Consider the following 16,693-nt stretch of genomic DNA (forward strand, 5'->3'; position numbering starts at 1 on the left):
CAGAGAGGTTAACCTACGTTAAAGAGACCCTATCAGAAGATTACGGAGTTTTCGTAATCGAGAGCATTGAGCCGCCTATGTTCTGTGATGTCGCGATCCACGGCTGCAGCGCACAAATGGAAGTGGACTCCGGATCTGCCTTCACGAACATGAACTCATGTGTGAAGCGTGAGCTTCGCATATCCAAAAGCAGCTCCAAACCGTGCTCCGTACGTCTACGGACCCCAGAGGATCTCGGGAAGGTGTCAGTCGATGTGTCATTCAAGGACAAATGCATGAGATTGGAACTTCTGGGCGTCGAACAATTCGGCAAAAGTCTCTTGGACGCGACTGGTTCCGGTCCTAGGACATCCCCTGTCGACGCGTCGTCGCGTCAGACGGAGGCATCTACGGTTCACGACGTCGTGAACGAGTTCCCCGATCTTTTTCAGCCAGGACTCAGAAAGAGCAAAGGGCCTCCGGTTTGTGTGGGGGTCGACCCCGGCCACCGCACTCAAGCGTTTTAAGGCTCGCCAAATTCCTCTGCCCCTGCTGCCCTAGGTAGACAGAGACATCAATAAACTGGTAGAAAAGGGAATTTTTGAACCGGTACGCCATTCTTTTTGGGCGACCCCAATCGTGCCCATTCTCAAAAGGAATGGCAACATTTGCCTCTGCGGACATTACAAGTGTACAGTGAACCATGACATCCGGTGAAAGACATACCTTGCCAACTGGCGATCAGCTGCTCTCGCAAATGGCTGGTTGTCAAAGGTTTTTACAGCTGGATCTGGGACAAGCATACCACCAGAAAGTAGGACGAAGCTACAGAAGACCTTCAAACACTCATCGATGTCTCTCCAGAGTCACCCGTCTGCAGTTTGGTGTCGCTACGGCTGTAGCGATTTTCCAACGCTACATGGAAGAGCTTCTCGCGGGACTCGATGTTGTCTTAGCATTTTTTGTCGGCATTGTGATTGGCGGCCAGAACGATGAAGAACACGAGTCACGTCTTCGGGCCGTCTTGAAAGGAATCAATAACGACGGGCTTCGCCTAAACAAGAGCAAGTGAAGCTTCAAAGTGCCTGAAGTGTCCTTCCTAGGATACAAGATTGACAAAGAGGGCATTCACACTATACAGAAGAGAAAGTGCAATCTATTCAGAGCGCTCCTGAACTACGAGATAGGCAGCAGTTGCAATTCTTTCTGGGACTTCTCAACTTTTACGGCCATTTTTTGAAGGGCGCAGCTTACGTCTTGGAACCCCTTCATCGGTTGCTGGACCAAGGCGCTCCTTGGAAATGGGGACAAAAGGAAGCAGCAGCTCTTCGACAAGCCAAGTCTCTCTTGCAGTCATTCACCGTGTTCGCCCATTACAACGTCAACCGTCCCTTAACCTTGGCCTGTGACGCCTTTTTGTGTGGCTTAGGTATCGTCATGAGCCACGTGTCACCGGAGTGCGAAGAATCTTCCTTGGCATCTGGATCAAGAACGACGACGCGAGCTGAAAGGAGCTACTCACAAACAGATCGTGAGGCATTAGCTGTCGTAGCTGGTGTGAACAAGTTTCACCCGTTTCTGTATTGATGTCACTTTAAGTTTTTCACGAACCACAAGCCTCTTCTCGGGTTACTACACCACAGCAAACCAATTCCTCAGGTTCTGTATCCACGCTTACTGCGCTGGAGCCTTATGGTAGCCCAGTACGATCATGAGCTATGTTTACAGACCTGAGCAACAGATGGGCAACGCTGACCTTTTTAGCCCTCTCCTTCTTGACGCTCCCCTCATCGAGTCAACTCCAGAGGTGCCCATCGATGCGAGACAGGTGGCAGCGTAAACCAAAAAAAGATCGAGTTCTTTCCCATGTACCACATTGGGTCCTGCATTGCTGGCCGTCTGAGAAACCATAGTATTTCAGGCCTTTCTATTGTCGCCGTTATAGGCGGGAATTTTTCAATTTTCGGGTTTGGGGGGGGGGGGGGGGGGGGGGCAGGCAAGCAGAGTCCCCCCCCCCCCCCCCCCCCTCCAGACACACACACACACACACACACACTTTTCGGCAAAGACGCATTACCAAGTTACAAATGCGATTTCGTCTAGCACATAATTATTCGAAAAAAAAAAATTGCCAGTGCAAAATGGTAATGAGAAATCAAGCTCTATATACAGGAGCAGACGAACAAATACACGAGCATGTTTTAGTTTTGTCATCTTGTCGGTTTTGATCGGAAACATTACTCTATGCATATTACTCCGACCTAATACTGAAGTAGCAATTACTATCGTTTTGTTTGTGATATTGCTGGAACAGTAGTTACAGTACTCACATGTGAGGTCCCACCAATTACTCCTCCTTGTTTCAAATGCCGATGTTGAAGGGGACAAAGACTGCGAAAATATTGAAAAAACAAAGCAATTGCTTAAGCGAAAAAAAAGTGCGAGGTTTCTTTGGTGATAATGCAATTAATGCAAAGGTGCAAGCGAGCTGGACAACAATAATGATAATAAATCCTGGAGAAATGGAACAGGGGGGACAAAGGACAAACACAAATCTCCAAACACGGCTAGGTGACTGGTGCGCGACAGAAAACTTCCGCGCTTGATGGTGGTTTGGTTATTTCTTAACAAAAAACGAAAATACCTCTCTTCTTGCCCTCCTTATCATACCCTCGTAAAGTTGAGACAGCACCCAATTAGAGACTCTAGATAGCTGCCGTGGGCCAGGCTGGCTCTCTGTAATTCGGCGGCCAGGCGCCTCTGAGTCCGCGGTCGTCGGTCGCTGTAGCTTCTTCGCCTTCTCGGTCGCGTCTGGTGGCGCCTTCGAATTTTGCCAGCTGTTTGCCACAAAAAAACACATCGCCGACAACACGTAGATGTGCTTTTGTCTTTCATGCTCGTTTTTTTTTGTTTTTTTTTCCTTACGAGCGTCGTTTTTTTGCGAGCCGCCGGGGGCATGCCTCAAAGTGTCTTTGCCCCCGCTTTCGTCAAAAAGGGCATTTCGCTCATTTAAACAAGTGGGCGGACCACTTTTTTTTTTCTTTCACCAGTTTTTTTGTCTTGTTTCTGCTCTCTTTTTGCTTCCGACACCACAATAAACCCTTTTCAAAAAGTCCGCGCCATCGCCTGGCCGCCATTGCTTGATCATTTACTTTGAGCAGGTATTGGGCACGAGGACTGTGTTAGCGTTCAGCACAAACTCGACCATAGCCTCCTCAATACAGAAAAAAAAAAGCCTGGCAGATCACCACGAGAAGCGGCCGCCGAAATGGAAAAGATCGAGCGGCAGACGACGGATGAGAGGAGAGCCACATATCTGGCGCCCCGGTGCGGCGAGAGGCTGAAACACACTTCTCCCGAGCGAACAAGTGTGTTTCGGGTCCTCGCCGTTGCAAAAGCTGCGCGCTGACATCCAGGTTCCCCCAAAAAATGGCTCTTTGATGCTCTGTGCTACCAGATCCTCGCGCTCCAAATCTGCATCGTCGAACTGCCAGACTTTGTGAGTATAGAGGAGGCTATGACTCGACTCAGCTCGTGTCGAAAACGAGCGCTGCATCAGCGTTCGGCGAGTACTCAGATCCAATGTTGGATCCGAGTACTCACCGAACGCTGACGCAGCGCTCGTGATATCACCTGCTTTGTGCCGAAGAAATGGCGATCATCAATGTTGCCTGATTGACTTTTGAAAAATGGTCTATTGTAAGGTGCCCGAGCTCCTTTTTTGCCTTTCTCTGTCCATTTTGCTGGGCAAGGACGCCGCAAAGATTGCCGTCGCCGAGGGAGTCTATTCCTACGTATCGTCTGCTGTCTGCAGGCCTTTTCTTTATATTGCTTTTTTTTTTTTTGGAACTGAGCTTTTTGAAGATATCTCGTGTAGTAATTTTTGCGAAGTGTTCGCAGTTCATTTTTCTCGTTGCTCTCTAGTTGCTCTGACGTTCTGACTAATGGGCGACACCTGTCGATATGCGCATGCACATGCCACGGCACACGTATACGGCGAGTGTACAAAATGTCCCCCCACAAAAAAAAAAAAAAGTTTTTTTTTAATAATTTTTATTGTAAAAACATACTGCATCACTGAACGCACATTTTCCTCACAAATGTAGCTTTTCAGAAATTTCAGAACTAACCGTTATCTTAATCGAAAGTTACTAGTGATTTTTTGAAATTTTCAATGGAAAATGCGGCCCATTTTCGCCCGTTTGCGGTAACTGGCGCCACAGCGCCACATCGAAACTTTCAGAAAATCGCTTATAACTTTTGATTAAGATAACGGTTGGTGCTGAAACCTTGGCACCTGGTTCGGACATCTAGCGCTACATTTGGACAGAGAATGAGCGTTCGGTGATGCATGGTTTACTTTAGCAGTAAATACAACAAACAAACAAAAAATTTAGGGGGGCACTATCTGCTTTTCTAAGGAGCTCCCAGGGGGAGAAGTCTTGCGAGTAAAGTTCACGTCGTTCTCGACTGTAACAACCGCGCTTCGCGCCTCGTTTGCAACTCACCTACTACCGGACGTGATAGTATCGGACAATGATATACCGCTTTCACTTCGAGTGAATTCAAGGAATTCCTTCGTCGGAACCAACCTTTACCTCGTTGGTCGGAACGGCGTCCGCCAGGTCTTGGTGGCGCCCTATCACCCATCTTCCAATGGTCAAACCAAACAAATAATGCAAAAGACAAAAAAAAAAAAAAAAAAAAAAAAAAAAAAAAAATTGCATTTTAATGCACTTTTGCCGGAAAGAGCCCCTCAGAACTCCTCTTTGGGTGACAAATACGGTCAGCCTTGGATAATTACACCCAGATCAACAATCGACAGCGACCCAGCGCCAGGAGACATCTTTTCGAATCGACAATCGTGAATCCGCGCGCCACTTTATGCAGGGAAGCCCGTATTTGCCATGAACTTCTGCACAGGCGGAAACAGCTGGCTTCCAGGGAGCTTCCATGCCAGTTGGGACCTGTCTTCTACCAGGTCCAGCTTGAAGACGGACGCGTTTGGCGGCGACACATTGATCACATTCAATGCAGAATATGCGAGATGCTAAACCCTACTCCGAGGAGCAGCTAGCGACATGTCGGACTATATGTACTGAAGACTTCGTGCCCATTGGGCATGACGCACACTTTGCCACTGACAAAGGTGTCGCAGCGGCTATGGAACAAGGAGCCGAGCCAAACACCATGTCGAGTGCGGAACAGGGTCACCAGGATGGACAATCAACACCGCCCTCGCAGCTTTCAGATAGAGGTCCGAGTGTGCCCCCTGTCAGTACGCCCGCACCGTGAACATCGTCGTTCTCCGTATTTGCAGGACTATACGTTTTGGGGGAAAGTGTGTAGTGCATCGACCCCGAGTCTACGCTGGCGCGAGCGCACGAGCACGTGAGGCAGGAGACCGAGCCAGGGTTCCGCGCGCGCCATGCAAGCGGCATTCGGGCGCCGAGCCTCCTCCAACCAGAGCGGCCTTTTCCATGCTTACCTTTTGGAGTCAAAGCCTATGGCGCAACAGCGCTTAACCTACGATATCGTCACGAAGACAATTGGAATGTTTCTCCGCTGATGAAGATATTGTTAATAACCAACATCTGTTTATCTAAGGAACATTGACAAATTACTCCTTTACATCACTTTGCACATTATATAATTTGAGATTAAGCTTTTTCGGGTACTACTCCTAACCTCTGGCGACCTCCCCCCGCCGCCCTCCACGACCACACCTTCAGCGAGTGCCCCGACTGTGTTGGTGGTCGGTAATGAAACAGAGTACTCCCGGTAGACTACTATCTTAAAGGGACACTGACAGGGTATTTATGCTCGCTGAGGTTTTTAGTCGTACGTGACATATGAGAGCTCAACTACCCAGAACAGAATTTGCGGCTCGAAATTCGGTTTGTTTCCGCCCGAAAACCGCCGATCAAGAACTGGCCGGTTCGAGTCTCGCTCACTCTCTTTTTCGCGGTCACGGGCCGTTTTCTAAGGTATCGATGCGACCACCAAATTTAATCGAAGTCGTGGGTCACTGAAGGCGCACACTCAATATTAAAAATAGAAAAAAATATGAAACCCATTTTTTGTGACTTCTAAAAAGCTGTAAATACGTTGATTGAAAAAAAAAAGTTCCACAGACAACCGGAAGCATTCTGTGCGTTCGTCGTTTCGCGTATCGTTGGACTCGCGGGGCTGGCGATGGCAGCGGACGACGGGCGTGGGACCTCTATTTCAGAACTGTCGTTCGCGGTACCGGCGAATTCTGTCTACCGTTAAAAGAGAAATTTGGGACTGATCAAAAGAATTGGTATTCATCCCGTACGACACGCCCGGCCACCAAGCCGATTTGCACGAAGACGTCGCCGAGCCGTCGTTCCCTTCTCGTGGCTGAAGACATCGCTCCCGCAAACGTCAAGCACGACGTGTCTACTTCGAGTTCAATATGCACGCGTACGATTTCTTTACTAGGTGCGAATGTCCCCAAAGCGTGGTGCTTCCCGACTTCGACTAGGGAGTGCTTTTGCTAGAGAAAAATCGACAGCAAACTTTCCAACTTACAGTTTACCGGCTGAATTATTACTAAGGAAAGAGATCCACCAGAAAAGCGATGCCCCAGTAGCTCAGTCGGAAAGACGTTCGCTTCGCACGCGGTAAGACCACGTTCGATCCCCCGTGAAACATTATTTTTTTTTTTCTTAAACATTTTCCGATGTTTACATATATATATATATTTTTACAATCATCACTGAAGAAACAAACAAAAAATAGCAAACTAATGTTGTGGACGATACTTCGCTGAATTAAATGGTATGGGATTTCCGTTTTGACACCTGCGAGCTCAATGTAATCACTTTCCACAAAATGCAAGAAGCATATAAATCGGGTAACGTCCGCTTTCCGAGGTGCCCGTATATGTTCTACAGGAATTGCAGCCAGCCGTTGGTCCCGATCCCGTTGATCTTTCGGAAACTCTGTCGCACAATGCCACTTTTTTTCGGATGCAGGAAATGTGAGCCAGCTGTTCACGCAACATCTTGGGTGTATTCTTTTCGGAGCCGATCATGGAAATTCACCACGGGCACTCACTACTCATCTCCAACTGCTCAATGTACAAAACAACTCATCTTGGAGTACAGAACAACGAGCGGAACAAACATAACTGCAAAAAAATCGCACGGCGAGGAGTTCCCGCACGCCGCATGTCCTGTCGTCTGCTACCGAAGAGGAAAAAAAAAAAAAAAATAACGCACGGTCGGGTGTAGCCACGTGACTTCCGCCACTCACTCTCTTCTCTCCACTTCTCCGACCTCCGTCGGGTTTCGGTTTCGGTTTCGAGGAGTTGCGTCTTTTGGCTTTATTAAAAAAATACGCTACTCTGTTGCAAAATATTAATTGGGTAGTCCTCTGGCACCATAATGAAGCGCCTAGCAAAAAATAAAAAAAAATTTTTTGGGGGGTGTCAGTGTCCCTTTAACGCCATCTCTTTTATTCTATCTCGTCATTGTCGTCTTCTACCCAAGCCCATAAGCCCCCCAGCACATCTTCCCTTCTAAAACTGAAGTCTATTTACAGGTTTCACAACTCGCCCACTTCTTGTTCTGTAAGTATCCTGGCCAATGTCCGGCACAGAACTCTCTTTGGTGGGATCGGCCCCAGGCATTGGCTTTAGGTGGAATCTATTTCGGCAAAGGGTTTCTGTGTCGGTGTCCACGAAGCATGATCTCGGAAACTCCGCTGCAGATTGCACTACGCCTTGTTTTTGCTGATCGGTGTTCCAGACGATATCACCCCTTCTCAGTGGTTCCCGTTGTCGTGTACCATGCCGTCTGTCGTAGTTAGACTTTTGCTGAGGTCTTCTTTCCCGCTTTTTGAGTTGTGTTCACAAGTTTCGGTTCCAAAGTGGACTTCGAGCAGATGGTACGGATATTCTCAGCCTGCGACCCATAAGCAACTCGGCGGGACTATATCCATTGCCCAATGGTGTTGCACGGTAGGACTGTAATGCGATGTAGCTGTCGGATGTCTTTCTGAGGCTTTCCTTAATAATTCCGACAGCGCCTTCAACAAATCCATTGCTTTGGGGATATCTTGGACTATACTCCGTTGCAACCTAAGAACGAAGGGCGAGGGTAAGACGGGCCGGGGAGGAGGAAGCAGATGGAACGCTAAAGAGAGAAGGAGGTTTCCCCCTCTCTTTTCCAGCGTTCCGTCTGCTTTCTCCTCCTCGGCCCGTCTTACCCTCGCCCTTCGTTCTTAGGTTGCAGTCCTGTGTTCTTAAAGGGCAACTCCGGCCAAAACTCGAAATGAAATAAATTACTGGTATCGCTGTAGTGACACAAAATACGACCCCAGCCAAAATATTACGTCCGTGGGACGCCGCATTCTCAACTAATGCCGATAATAAGAATGCGACCCGCCGCGAGCCGCTGCTCCTTAGCGGGCGGCAAGCGGGTTGCCGATCGCTAAAGCAACATTGGGCCGAGACGTCAGTATCGTTCTCTTTTTTTCTCCGGTGCGCGCGTTGCGCGGAGTGCGCTTCTTTAGCCGCTACCACCGCTACTTCGGGTTGTGATTGGCGTGTTTAGCCGTTGCTTTTATCTGTAGGCCGTGTAGCTCCGGTATAGCCTTTTGTTTATTTGCTTGTGAGGACTCCAAGACTCGTTTTAGCGAGCAACTCGGAGCGCCCAAGAGTGCCCAGCTGTTCCTCGAAAGACGCCGAGTGCAACTTGTAGCGCTGTGGGCTGCTTAAGGGTTGTCCAAACAGGACACTACAAAACTCACGACTCCGGCAAATCGTGCCGCGCTCTGCCGCGACCCGCTTCCGGCCGTCGGAGGGAAATTTCGGGTATACTTCGGAATCCGGGCCGGAATCCGCCTTCAAAACGGGGACCCTCCCTAATGAGGGGGAAAGGGAGGGAGACTCACGCTGATTGCAGCGATAACGTGGGGAGCTTTTGGTGGGTGGGGTGGTCCGCTCCGTATGCTAAGAAGGCTGCGGTCATTATGGTAGAGAGGAAGGGGGAACGGACGGGTCTCGGGAATGTGTGGAAGGGTTGGAGGGGACAGGTGGGGTGGGAGTGATACGACCTCGGGCGACCTCGTCAAGCGCTGTTAGCGGCCGAAAAGTAAACTTCAAGGCGTCTTGGCTTGACTACGCCAAATGGTTTAGCTCGGCTAGGAGAAAAATACATCGGCTAGAGTGACGGCGGAGAGCCGCGAGGGCGGCGGATGGCGCTTTCGACTTCTTCATGTCGGGTCGGATCTTGTTGGCTATTCGAAAGTGACGGCGCTGTTCCCACGACCGACAAACCGCGCTGTCAACGCGAACACGACATCGGCGATTGTGTGCATTTTATGCGAAAATTGTATTGTGTTAATTCCGTTCCAGTTTCACAAGTAATGTTTCTTTGTGCGTGTGTGTGTGTGTGGACGTGCTAGGGCTTGTGCATTAAACAACCCAGACTCCGGTTGAATGCGTATCGTCCCGTCGACCGTTTCACCCCGCGATCGCGTCGGCCGCTTTTATCATCATCCTCCGTGATCATCCGCGCGAAGCTCGCCTTGCACCGGTAGACGTGCTCAGTCGCCCACTTTGCCGATGGTGGTGACGTACAAAACCACCGATGAACGCACGTATGGTTGTCACGCAGCGCTCAGCTCCGCGCAGCCCATACATTTTACCAATGATCCAAACTCGAATACGAATGCCCCAGAACCGCGCGAGACGGCAAAGCCCGCCGAGGAGCCTCTTTGCTCGCCTACTTCTGCGTGTTTTCTCGTACTATGTCGACTTTGCGGAGTAAGAAAAACAAGGGGAAAATAAAAAAAATAAAAGTGAAGGGCAACCACACGCGCGTCTCTTCGTTTTATTATTTGTGTCCCCGTCTCGGATTAATAATGAGTCGTGTTTATGTTGTACCGCAGAGAAGGCCAGAAGCGCGAGCTCATAGCGTTGGCAGCTGCCCTTGTTGCACGAGAACTTGTACCGTCGAGCTGTGCTCTAGAGCAAGGAGCTCGCGCTTGTAGCCTTTCCTGCGGTACAACACTAGGTGAAACAGAGTATAGCCTGCGTTTTTGACACGAGTTTGTGACGTGTAAGCAACGCAACTCTTCACACTGCTTTTATTTATTTATTTTTTTCCGCTGCGGATTTTTTTCAATTTTTATTTGTGCCTGGTTCTGCTACTCTTCTGCTCTCGCCTCCCCTCCCCTCCATAAAAGAAAGGCCCACACAATAACGTGTTCCAGTAGCCTGAAGCAAGTCACTCTCCTATTCTTCACCGTTGAAATATTTTAGGCTGTACAACAGTAATGTGTGCACACTGAAAAGTAACTTCTTGCCGCAATGTTTGTCGTTGAATATTGGATCACCAGCACAAATATTACTTACCGATGAGTGCCCAGGACAGCTTAAGAGACACCAGTGCACCCTTCAATGGTTCAAACCACTGCTTCATGCACCACACAGGTGACTGTGGCATAGTGACAAGCACAACCAGGGTGCTTGCTGTTTAATGTCAGAAACACTTTGGAAAATGCAGTTACCACATGACCCTGAAGTCCTAGAGAACCTTAAACCTTGGTGCCATGCAAAATAACTGAGCTAAAGAAACCGCCAAGGAAGAGTCACAACAGGTGCAACCCACAGGTTATCGTGACTCCACATACCGGGCCGGGCAGCTGTAAATCAGCGAGCAGGTGTCGTAGAGTAGCTGCCACTGCAAGCGGTGCAGTGTCTCATAAAAAGAAACGGTTGCTGGAGAAAGCTCCCATGAATGCAAAGTCTGTGGTGAGCTTGGAGTAGTGATGGTGATCCTGAAGCAAAAAGGATTCAAGCCAAGCCTGTTCCTGTGTTCCATGACGTATGGCATCCTCCCCTTACCAGAATTCCTGGCTGTTATTTTCCTTCCTTATGTGTGCGTGCCCCCATCAGCAGCAGTAGTAATAATTGCACGTTGCTTCGACAGGACGTGCTGATGTGGAGGGGCCTGGTGGCAGAGTGTGTTAGCCCACTGCAGCTCGCAGTGTGTGGAGCGAAAACTTGCACTGATCGCCCCTGCCCGTTTTGACCTGGATGAGCACTGCACCTACACATGGGCGTGCATTACTGCTATATGAATCATTTTAAAGACTTTGGGCTATCGGTTGTACCCGCACTAGTCAAATTTCTCACATAGAGCGTGACAAAGTGTCACCATGCGCTGCCAGACCGACCTTCCTTCTTCTCGACAAATAATGTCCAATTTTCTTTGTTCCTGCTAATTTGGCAGTCGAGTAAAAGAGAAAAAAAAAGAACTACTTTTGTGTGTGATGGGAAACGTATAAACCTCTCCATATACCAGGTTTACCTACAGCCACCTGAAAACATTGCACCTCTTCAAGTGTGAAAGAGGGTAGGCCTGCACGTAATCCACTACACTCTGTTTCACATTAATTTGGGAAACTGTAGAAACTGCGGCGTCTGTGCAAGCCGGAGGAGTCTGCTGTGAAATTAGCACACTTGGGAAGAACATATCCCATGTACCTAAAGACATTAGATGGTTTTAAAAAGGCATTCATACTTTCAGTCGGCTTGCAAACTCTAGCAAAAATGTTGGTTTGTACCATAGAAGTTTCAATTTCCCCTGCTTGAACTACTAGGAAAATAACTTCAAATTCACATAAGTGCTGAACGCAACTAAAACACATGGCGGAACGGTGGCCCGAGTCGGCTAGCACGTCTCAGCTCCGGGCATGTGGAGCGAAAGCTTGCGCTGCAGAACCTGGGATCGTGGGCTAAATCCCAGCACTTGCTCATTTCGATCTGGACAAGGATCATACCAGTAGGCGTTTGTGTAATCACTACTACATGATGCACGTTAAAGATCCCAGGCTTTCGGTCATACTGCCCTGGCTAAATTCCTCATCTACAGCGGCAAGCTTGGCACCATTCGAGGCAGGCCGACCTTTCGCTGTCTAAACATCCTCAACACAATGCTACTTTTTTTTTTTAACTGAAACACGTACAAAAGAAAACATGCCTATGACCTTGTACAGTAATGCATCGAACTGTTTGTGAATGATTGTGATACACAAACGGGCAAAAGGCAAGAACAAGAGCATGCACATTCACACTGTGGCAGCAAATACACCACAGCAGCCTCCTTTGCCGTTGTTGCCACGGCGGATGGAAGAGCAGGGCAGCGAATGCCGATATGACTGAAAACATTGTAAAAGTTATTGCTTTGCTTTTAATAACAGTTCAAAAAAATTTAGATTAATAGCTTTTCAAAACAAAGCCACGGTAGCAGTACTTTTTGGCGCAGATGGAACAGTCTGCCGCGATGGTGAGGAAATGCTGTAGCCGTTGCCTTTTGCCAAGTTATGGAGAAACACAGCACAGATCATTTCACTCGGAGAGAAGACGCACCCATGAACCAGAGCACTCAGACGGGACTTTTCCTCGGCGCGTCGTCTGCGTCAAGAAACGAGCTGTACAAATGATTCGTTAGCATGCAACATGGTTCCAAATCTCACATTTAAGCTATTTCAGGTGCAAATTTAGAAGTGGGGGTTAGCATGCCATGCCATACTTGATGAAGAGATTAACAGGGCACAATTGTGCAACCATCTCCTGTGCAAAGGAAACAGAAAACTGAAAACAAGCACATAAACAATGCGCACAGTCAGTCTGCTCTGGCAACAAAACAAAAAAAGCTTTACACCAATTTGGATCGGAACTCATTGAACCCCCTAGATTATGCATATTCAAGGCATTTCGTCGACGAAAAACAAATCCGCCGCCTCAAACCCAGTGCTTGCTAAGCCTTCCAGAAAAAAAAAACAAGGGTGCTTACATTATTGTTGATATTTGTGGCAGCGTTATACACCAACTCATGTTTACGAACAAACCGGAGCGCCCCTAGCGGACGCCACCGGCGCCGCGCATGCACGATGGAGTGTGGGCAAGAAGCTTGCCGTCGCCCATAAACAAACCATTGAAATGCAATGTTGTTGGCGTCGGTGTGAGTCCCCCTGCCCTTTTTCGCGTTCGAATCGTTGATTCTACGTCTTCCTGGCAATGTCTGACTACTTGAGCGGCCTCAACGAAATTACCGGGGCTCGTTACACCGCAAAACTTTGCGTGAATAATGCGACATGCAGCGATTCATTCCGCGCGGACGCCGCAGAATGCATGCTTAAAGGGGTCATGAAACGCTTTTCCAACTTTTTCCTGTTTAGCTTTCCTCCTCAACTCATAAATCGCGCATTCCACTAAACAGTTCAAGAAGACGAAAAGGGAGAGTCCCCTCTTGCTCGCACTCTCGTTTGCGTAATCCCGGACACATCCATTCTCCCCCTAGAAGATTAGCCCGTCGCTCAAAATTCAGACAAAAGTTGCTTTCCCCACCCCGTTCATTCCGAAGCTGACAGTGCTGTTGAAGCTACGTGCTCGTTGGGCCAGCCACACTTGCCACGTGAGCGTGGCAAATGTGGCTGCAGAGAATGAAGTCAGGTGATGAAAGGGAGGCGGCTGATTGGTCCGGCAAGCGCGTAGATTCCACCACAATATCAGCTTAGGGGTGAAGGGAATAAGTGAGGTCCGCTTGCGTGTGACGTCAGTTTGGACCCGATGTCGCGCTTTTGGGACCGCGGATGTATCATAGTGAAAAGGCAGAGAGGTTGCGAAGGGGAGGAGGTACGAAATAGTCCGCTCTGTTTTCAAATTTTCGCACTGAAAGTCAGGCTTTTGACTTTCTACCTTTTTTCTTTTGGTCCACTGAACGATGTGCTATTAGTAAAATCCCAATCTAAAATGATTTATTCCAACCCAAAGATCGTTTCATGGGCCCTTTAAGCCTGATTCGCATGATAAGATTTTGCTCGCAATTTTCAGTTGCAACGTCGCTGGGGCTGCAAAAGCATGAACCATAACTGAAATGGTCGACGTCAATACTGAAAATCGCAAGCACAATCAGACCAAGTGAACCAGGCATAACAAGTCAGTGACGCCCACTGGTAACAATGATCAACATCTCCTTGTACCTACTGTCTATATCGAGCCTGCTTAACAACCTTCAGACTTCAGTCTCTTGAGGCCTGCACTTCTTATCACAAGTACCAGGCCAACATTCGGTCTACGGGCCGGTGTCGTCTAAAAGAGGAGATGACAAGCAGAAACGTTTGAAAGAGCACACAACAGTGCGAACGATCAGGCGGCCGCTTAACCTGAAGACGCACTCAGCGTAGTCCGCAGGTGATTCGTACAACTTGACGGTTTTCTGGCGTTCATGTTCATCAAATAAATCTGATGACCACAAGTATCCGTGAACTCAACCCAGAGTGCTTCCCGCCCAAGCAATCGTGGTCCGGCGGCGTCTGGTTTTCCCTCTCAACGGCACATATCCACGTTCTCGGACGAACCGAGCTCAAGAATACTGACCTTCAAAGCTTTCTCGACTCTTTTGGTACAGGCCCAGTCGCAGAGTTCTGACGAGAGAGCAGGTTTTTGTCCGGTTCCTTTCAAAACAATGCAGGAATACACGTCTCACATGGGGTACTTTCGCCCACAGCCCCAGACCGAAAGTGCGCCCCACACGCCACCACCGCGGTGTGACGTAACAGAGCCAAGTTTGTGTATACAGAAGAGAGGGCGGGGGGACATATAAGTCACATACCTGCCTTTTAGATGTGGCACATGGGACAGAACGCTTGGTACGTTCAGAAGTAAGTTGGATGTGATCAATTATATCCGTAAATAACAATCGCACATTTGTAATTCGAGTGGATGGCCATATTTTTTGCTCCAAACAACCCACCCTGGCAGGCGCTCGACAAGTTGCAGTCGGAGAAGAGTTCATTTGTTACGTCGCTCGCTTCGTATCCCACAGACCACGCTACTTCCAGGCTGGCGCGATTATTGGCTTTGCCACTTGGCGATGCCAGCACGTCACTACTTGGCCCTCTGAGACGCCCCAGGACCGGCCATGACAGCCACGGCTTCGCAGTTGCGTTCAGGTGGACGCGCCAAACTTCCATGGAGCGGCACTGCTCTAGATTGGCGTTTATCTGGTGGTCTCATTGCCTATGCTCCATCCCACAAGTTGTCTGCAGCAGGTGCAAAGGCACGAGCACGTTGCTTTCAAACGTGCCATTCTTGCGCAAGTGCTCATGCAAACGAAGCTCACTGCAGTCCTATGTCCCCGTGCCCTCGCCTTCGTCTTTGCTGCGCACACCCTGCGAGACCGAGTATAGTCGACATCTATGGCTGGTATCAGCACAATTGAAAGCGCGATAAATCTTAAGCTGTCTCTAGGTTCGTATGTAAGAACAATCGTGCATTTGCGTCAAGGATCGAGGGAACCAACTATGAGTTCTGCAAAGTATGAAATCGGAACCATATTAGTCTCTCGTGCAATAGACGTAGTAGCCGGAGGCAGTGCCGCCAGTAGGTGAAATTTCTCCGTACGTAATAATGGAATACCTATGCTAGGTGATTAACGCATGAAAGGAGCAGCAGACAACATACCGAGCCCAAAACAGCCATTCATGCGCTGCACAAACGAACAGCATCACACAAGCAGTAAGGAGGGGGCCGCTAGATGTTTAGTACAGCCCACCACAAGGTACAGCTGAAAATGGCGAAATGCCCGCACTTGGCTCGTGCCCTCTCCTTCGTTCGCCCTGCCGAATTCCGTGAAATTGCCCAGATGCACATAGACAGCACGGCAATCGGACAACATGACGCCACCCTGAAAGCCCCAAGTTGAATGATGTATAGCCATTGACAGGTGTCACCACAAAAATAAGAGTTGCAGCTGCTTGCTTTGGCTTCAATGGTACAAGCTGTGCCAACAGCTCCATCGACCTACTTTGCACAGCTAATACAACCAATGCTAGACAATGATACAATTAGATAGCCAAAGCGGTGCAAGTGACAGCACTCCTAAGCCCCATATTTATTGCTGTAGCAGACACATGGGCCATAGTCGCTTGCTGTGTTCGCTATAGTTAGTAATAGCACCCGAACGGCAGCATGGCCTTGCAGTTGTCCCATCTACGGCACAAGCTTATTGCCTTCAAGAATGCTTTGGAATCTCGTAAGCTTGGAGCATGATGGGGCCTAGAGCCTGTGCAGCCAAAGCACAACGGGAGGTGACGAGCGGGTGCTGGAGGCCTGCCTGCTTACCTACACTGACACGGGACAGGTTTATGAACCTCCGAAAGGATGAGTTCACATGAAATTCACAACCGTTGCATTGTGGATATCGCATTATTTTTGTGTCTGCACGCAAGGGCGACATTTGAGACGCCACGCAGAGTGCTCGCTCATTGCCCGGCAACATCAACATGACTTTTGAGGCGGTTCGCTAGCTTCCGAGCGGCAGGTCACAGCTGCTGTATTATATTGAGTGGTGCCATCTACCCGAAGTCAATGAAAGTGTTCCCTCCCCGCTTCCCACTTTGCTGTTGGCCGGCGACTGACGAGCCTGACCTTCGACGCCCAAGTCGGTTTTCTCCGGTTTCCCCAATGTGCCCTCATGGCACATCATAAATCGAGCGATCCGAAGGCGGTGTACAGCTGAGGAGCAGAACAACTGCCGGAGTTATTTGGCCGAAGTTCGAAAATCGTTTCGTGGCCCCTTTAAAGACCAGCTTTGCTATAGTCGGTTACAAGTCAAGAAGGTAGGAGAAGCTCCTCCCACAAGTGTGATGCGCCCGTTTCAAATCTCTCCGC

This window comes from Ixodes scapularis, unplaced genomic scaffold (genome assembly GCF_016920785.2).
Source record: "Ixodes scapularis isolate PalLabHiFi unplaced genomic scaffold, ASM1692078v2 PGA_scaffold8__174_contigs__length_109621045, whole genome shotgun sequence".
NCBI lineage: Eukaryota > Metazoa > Arthropoda > Arachnida > Ixodida > Ixodidae > Ixodes > Ixodes scapularis.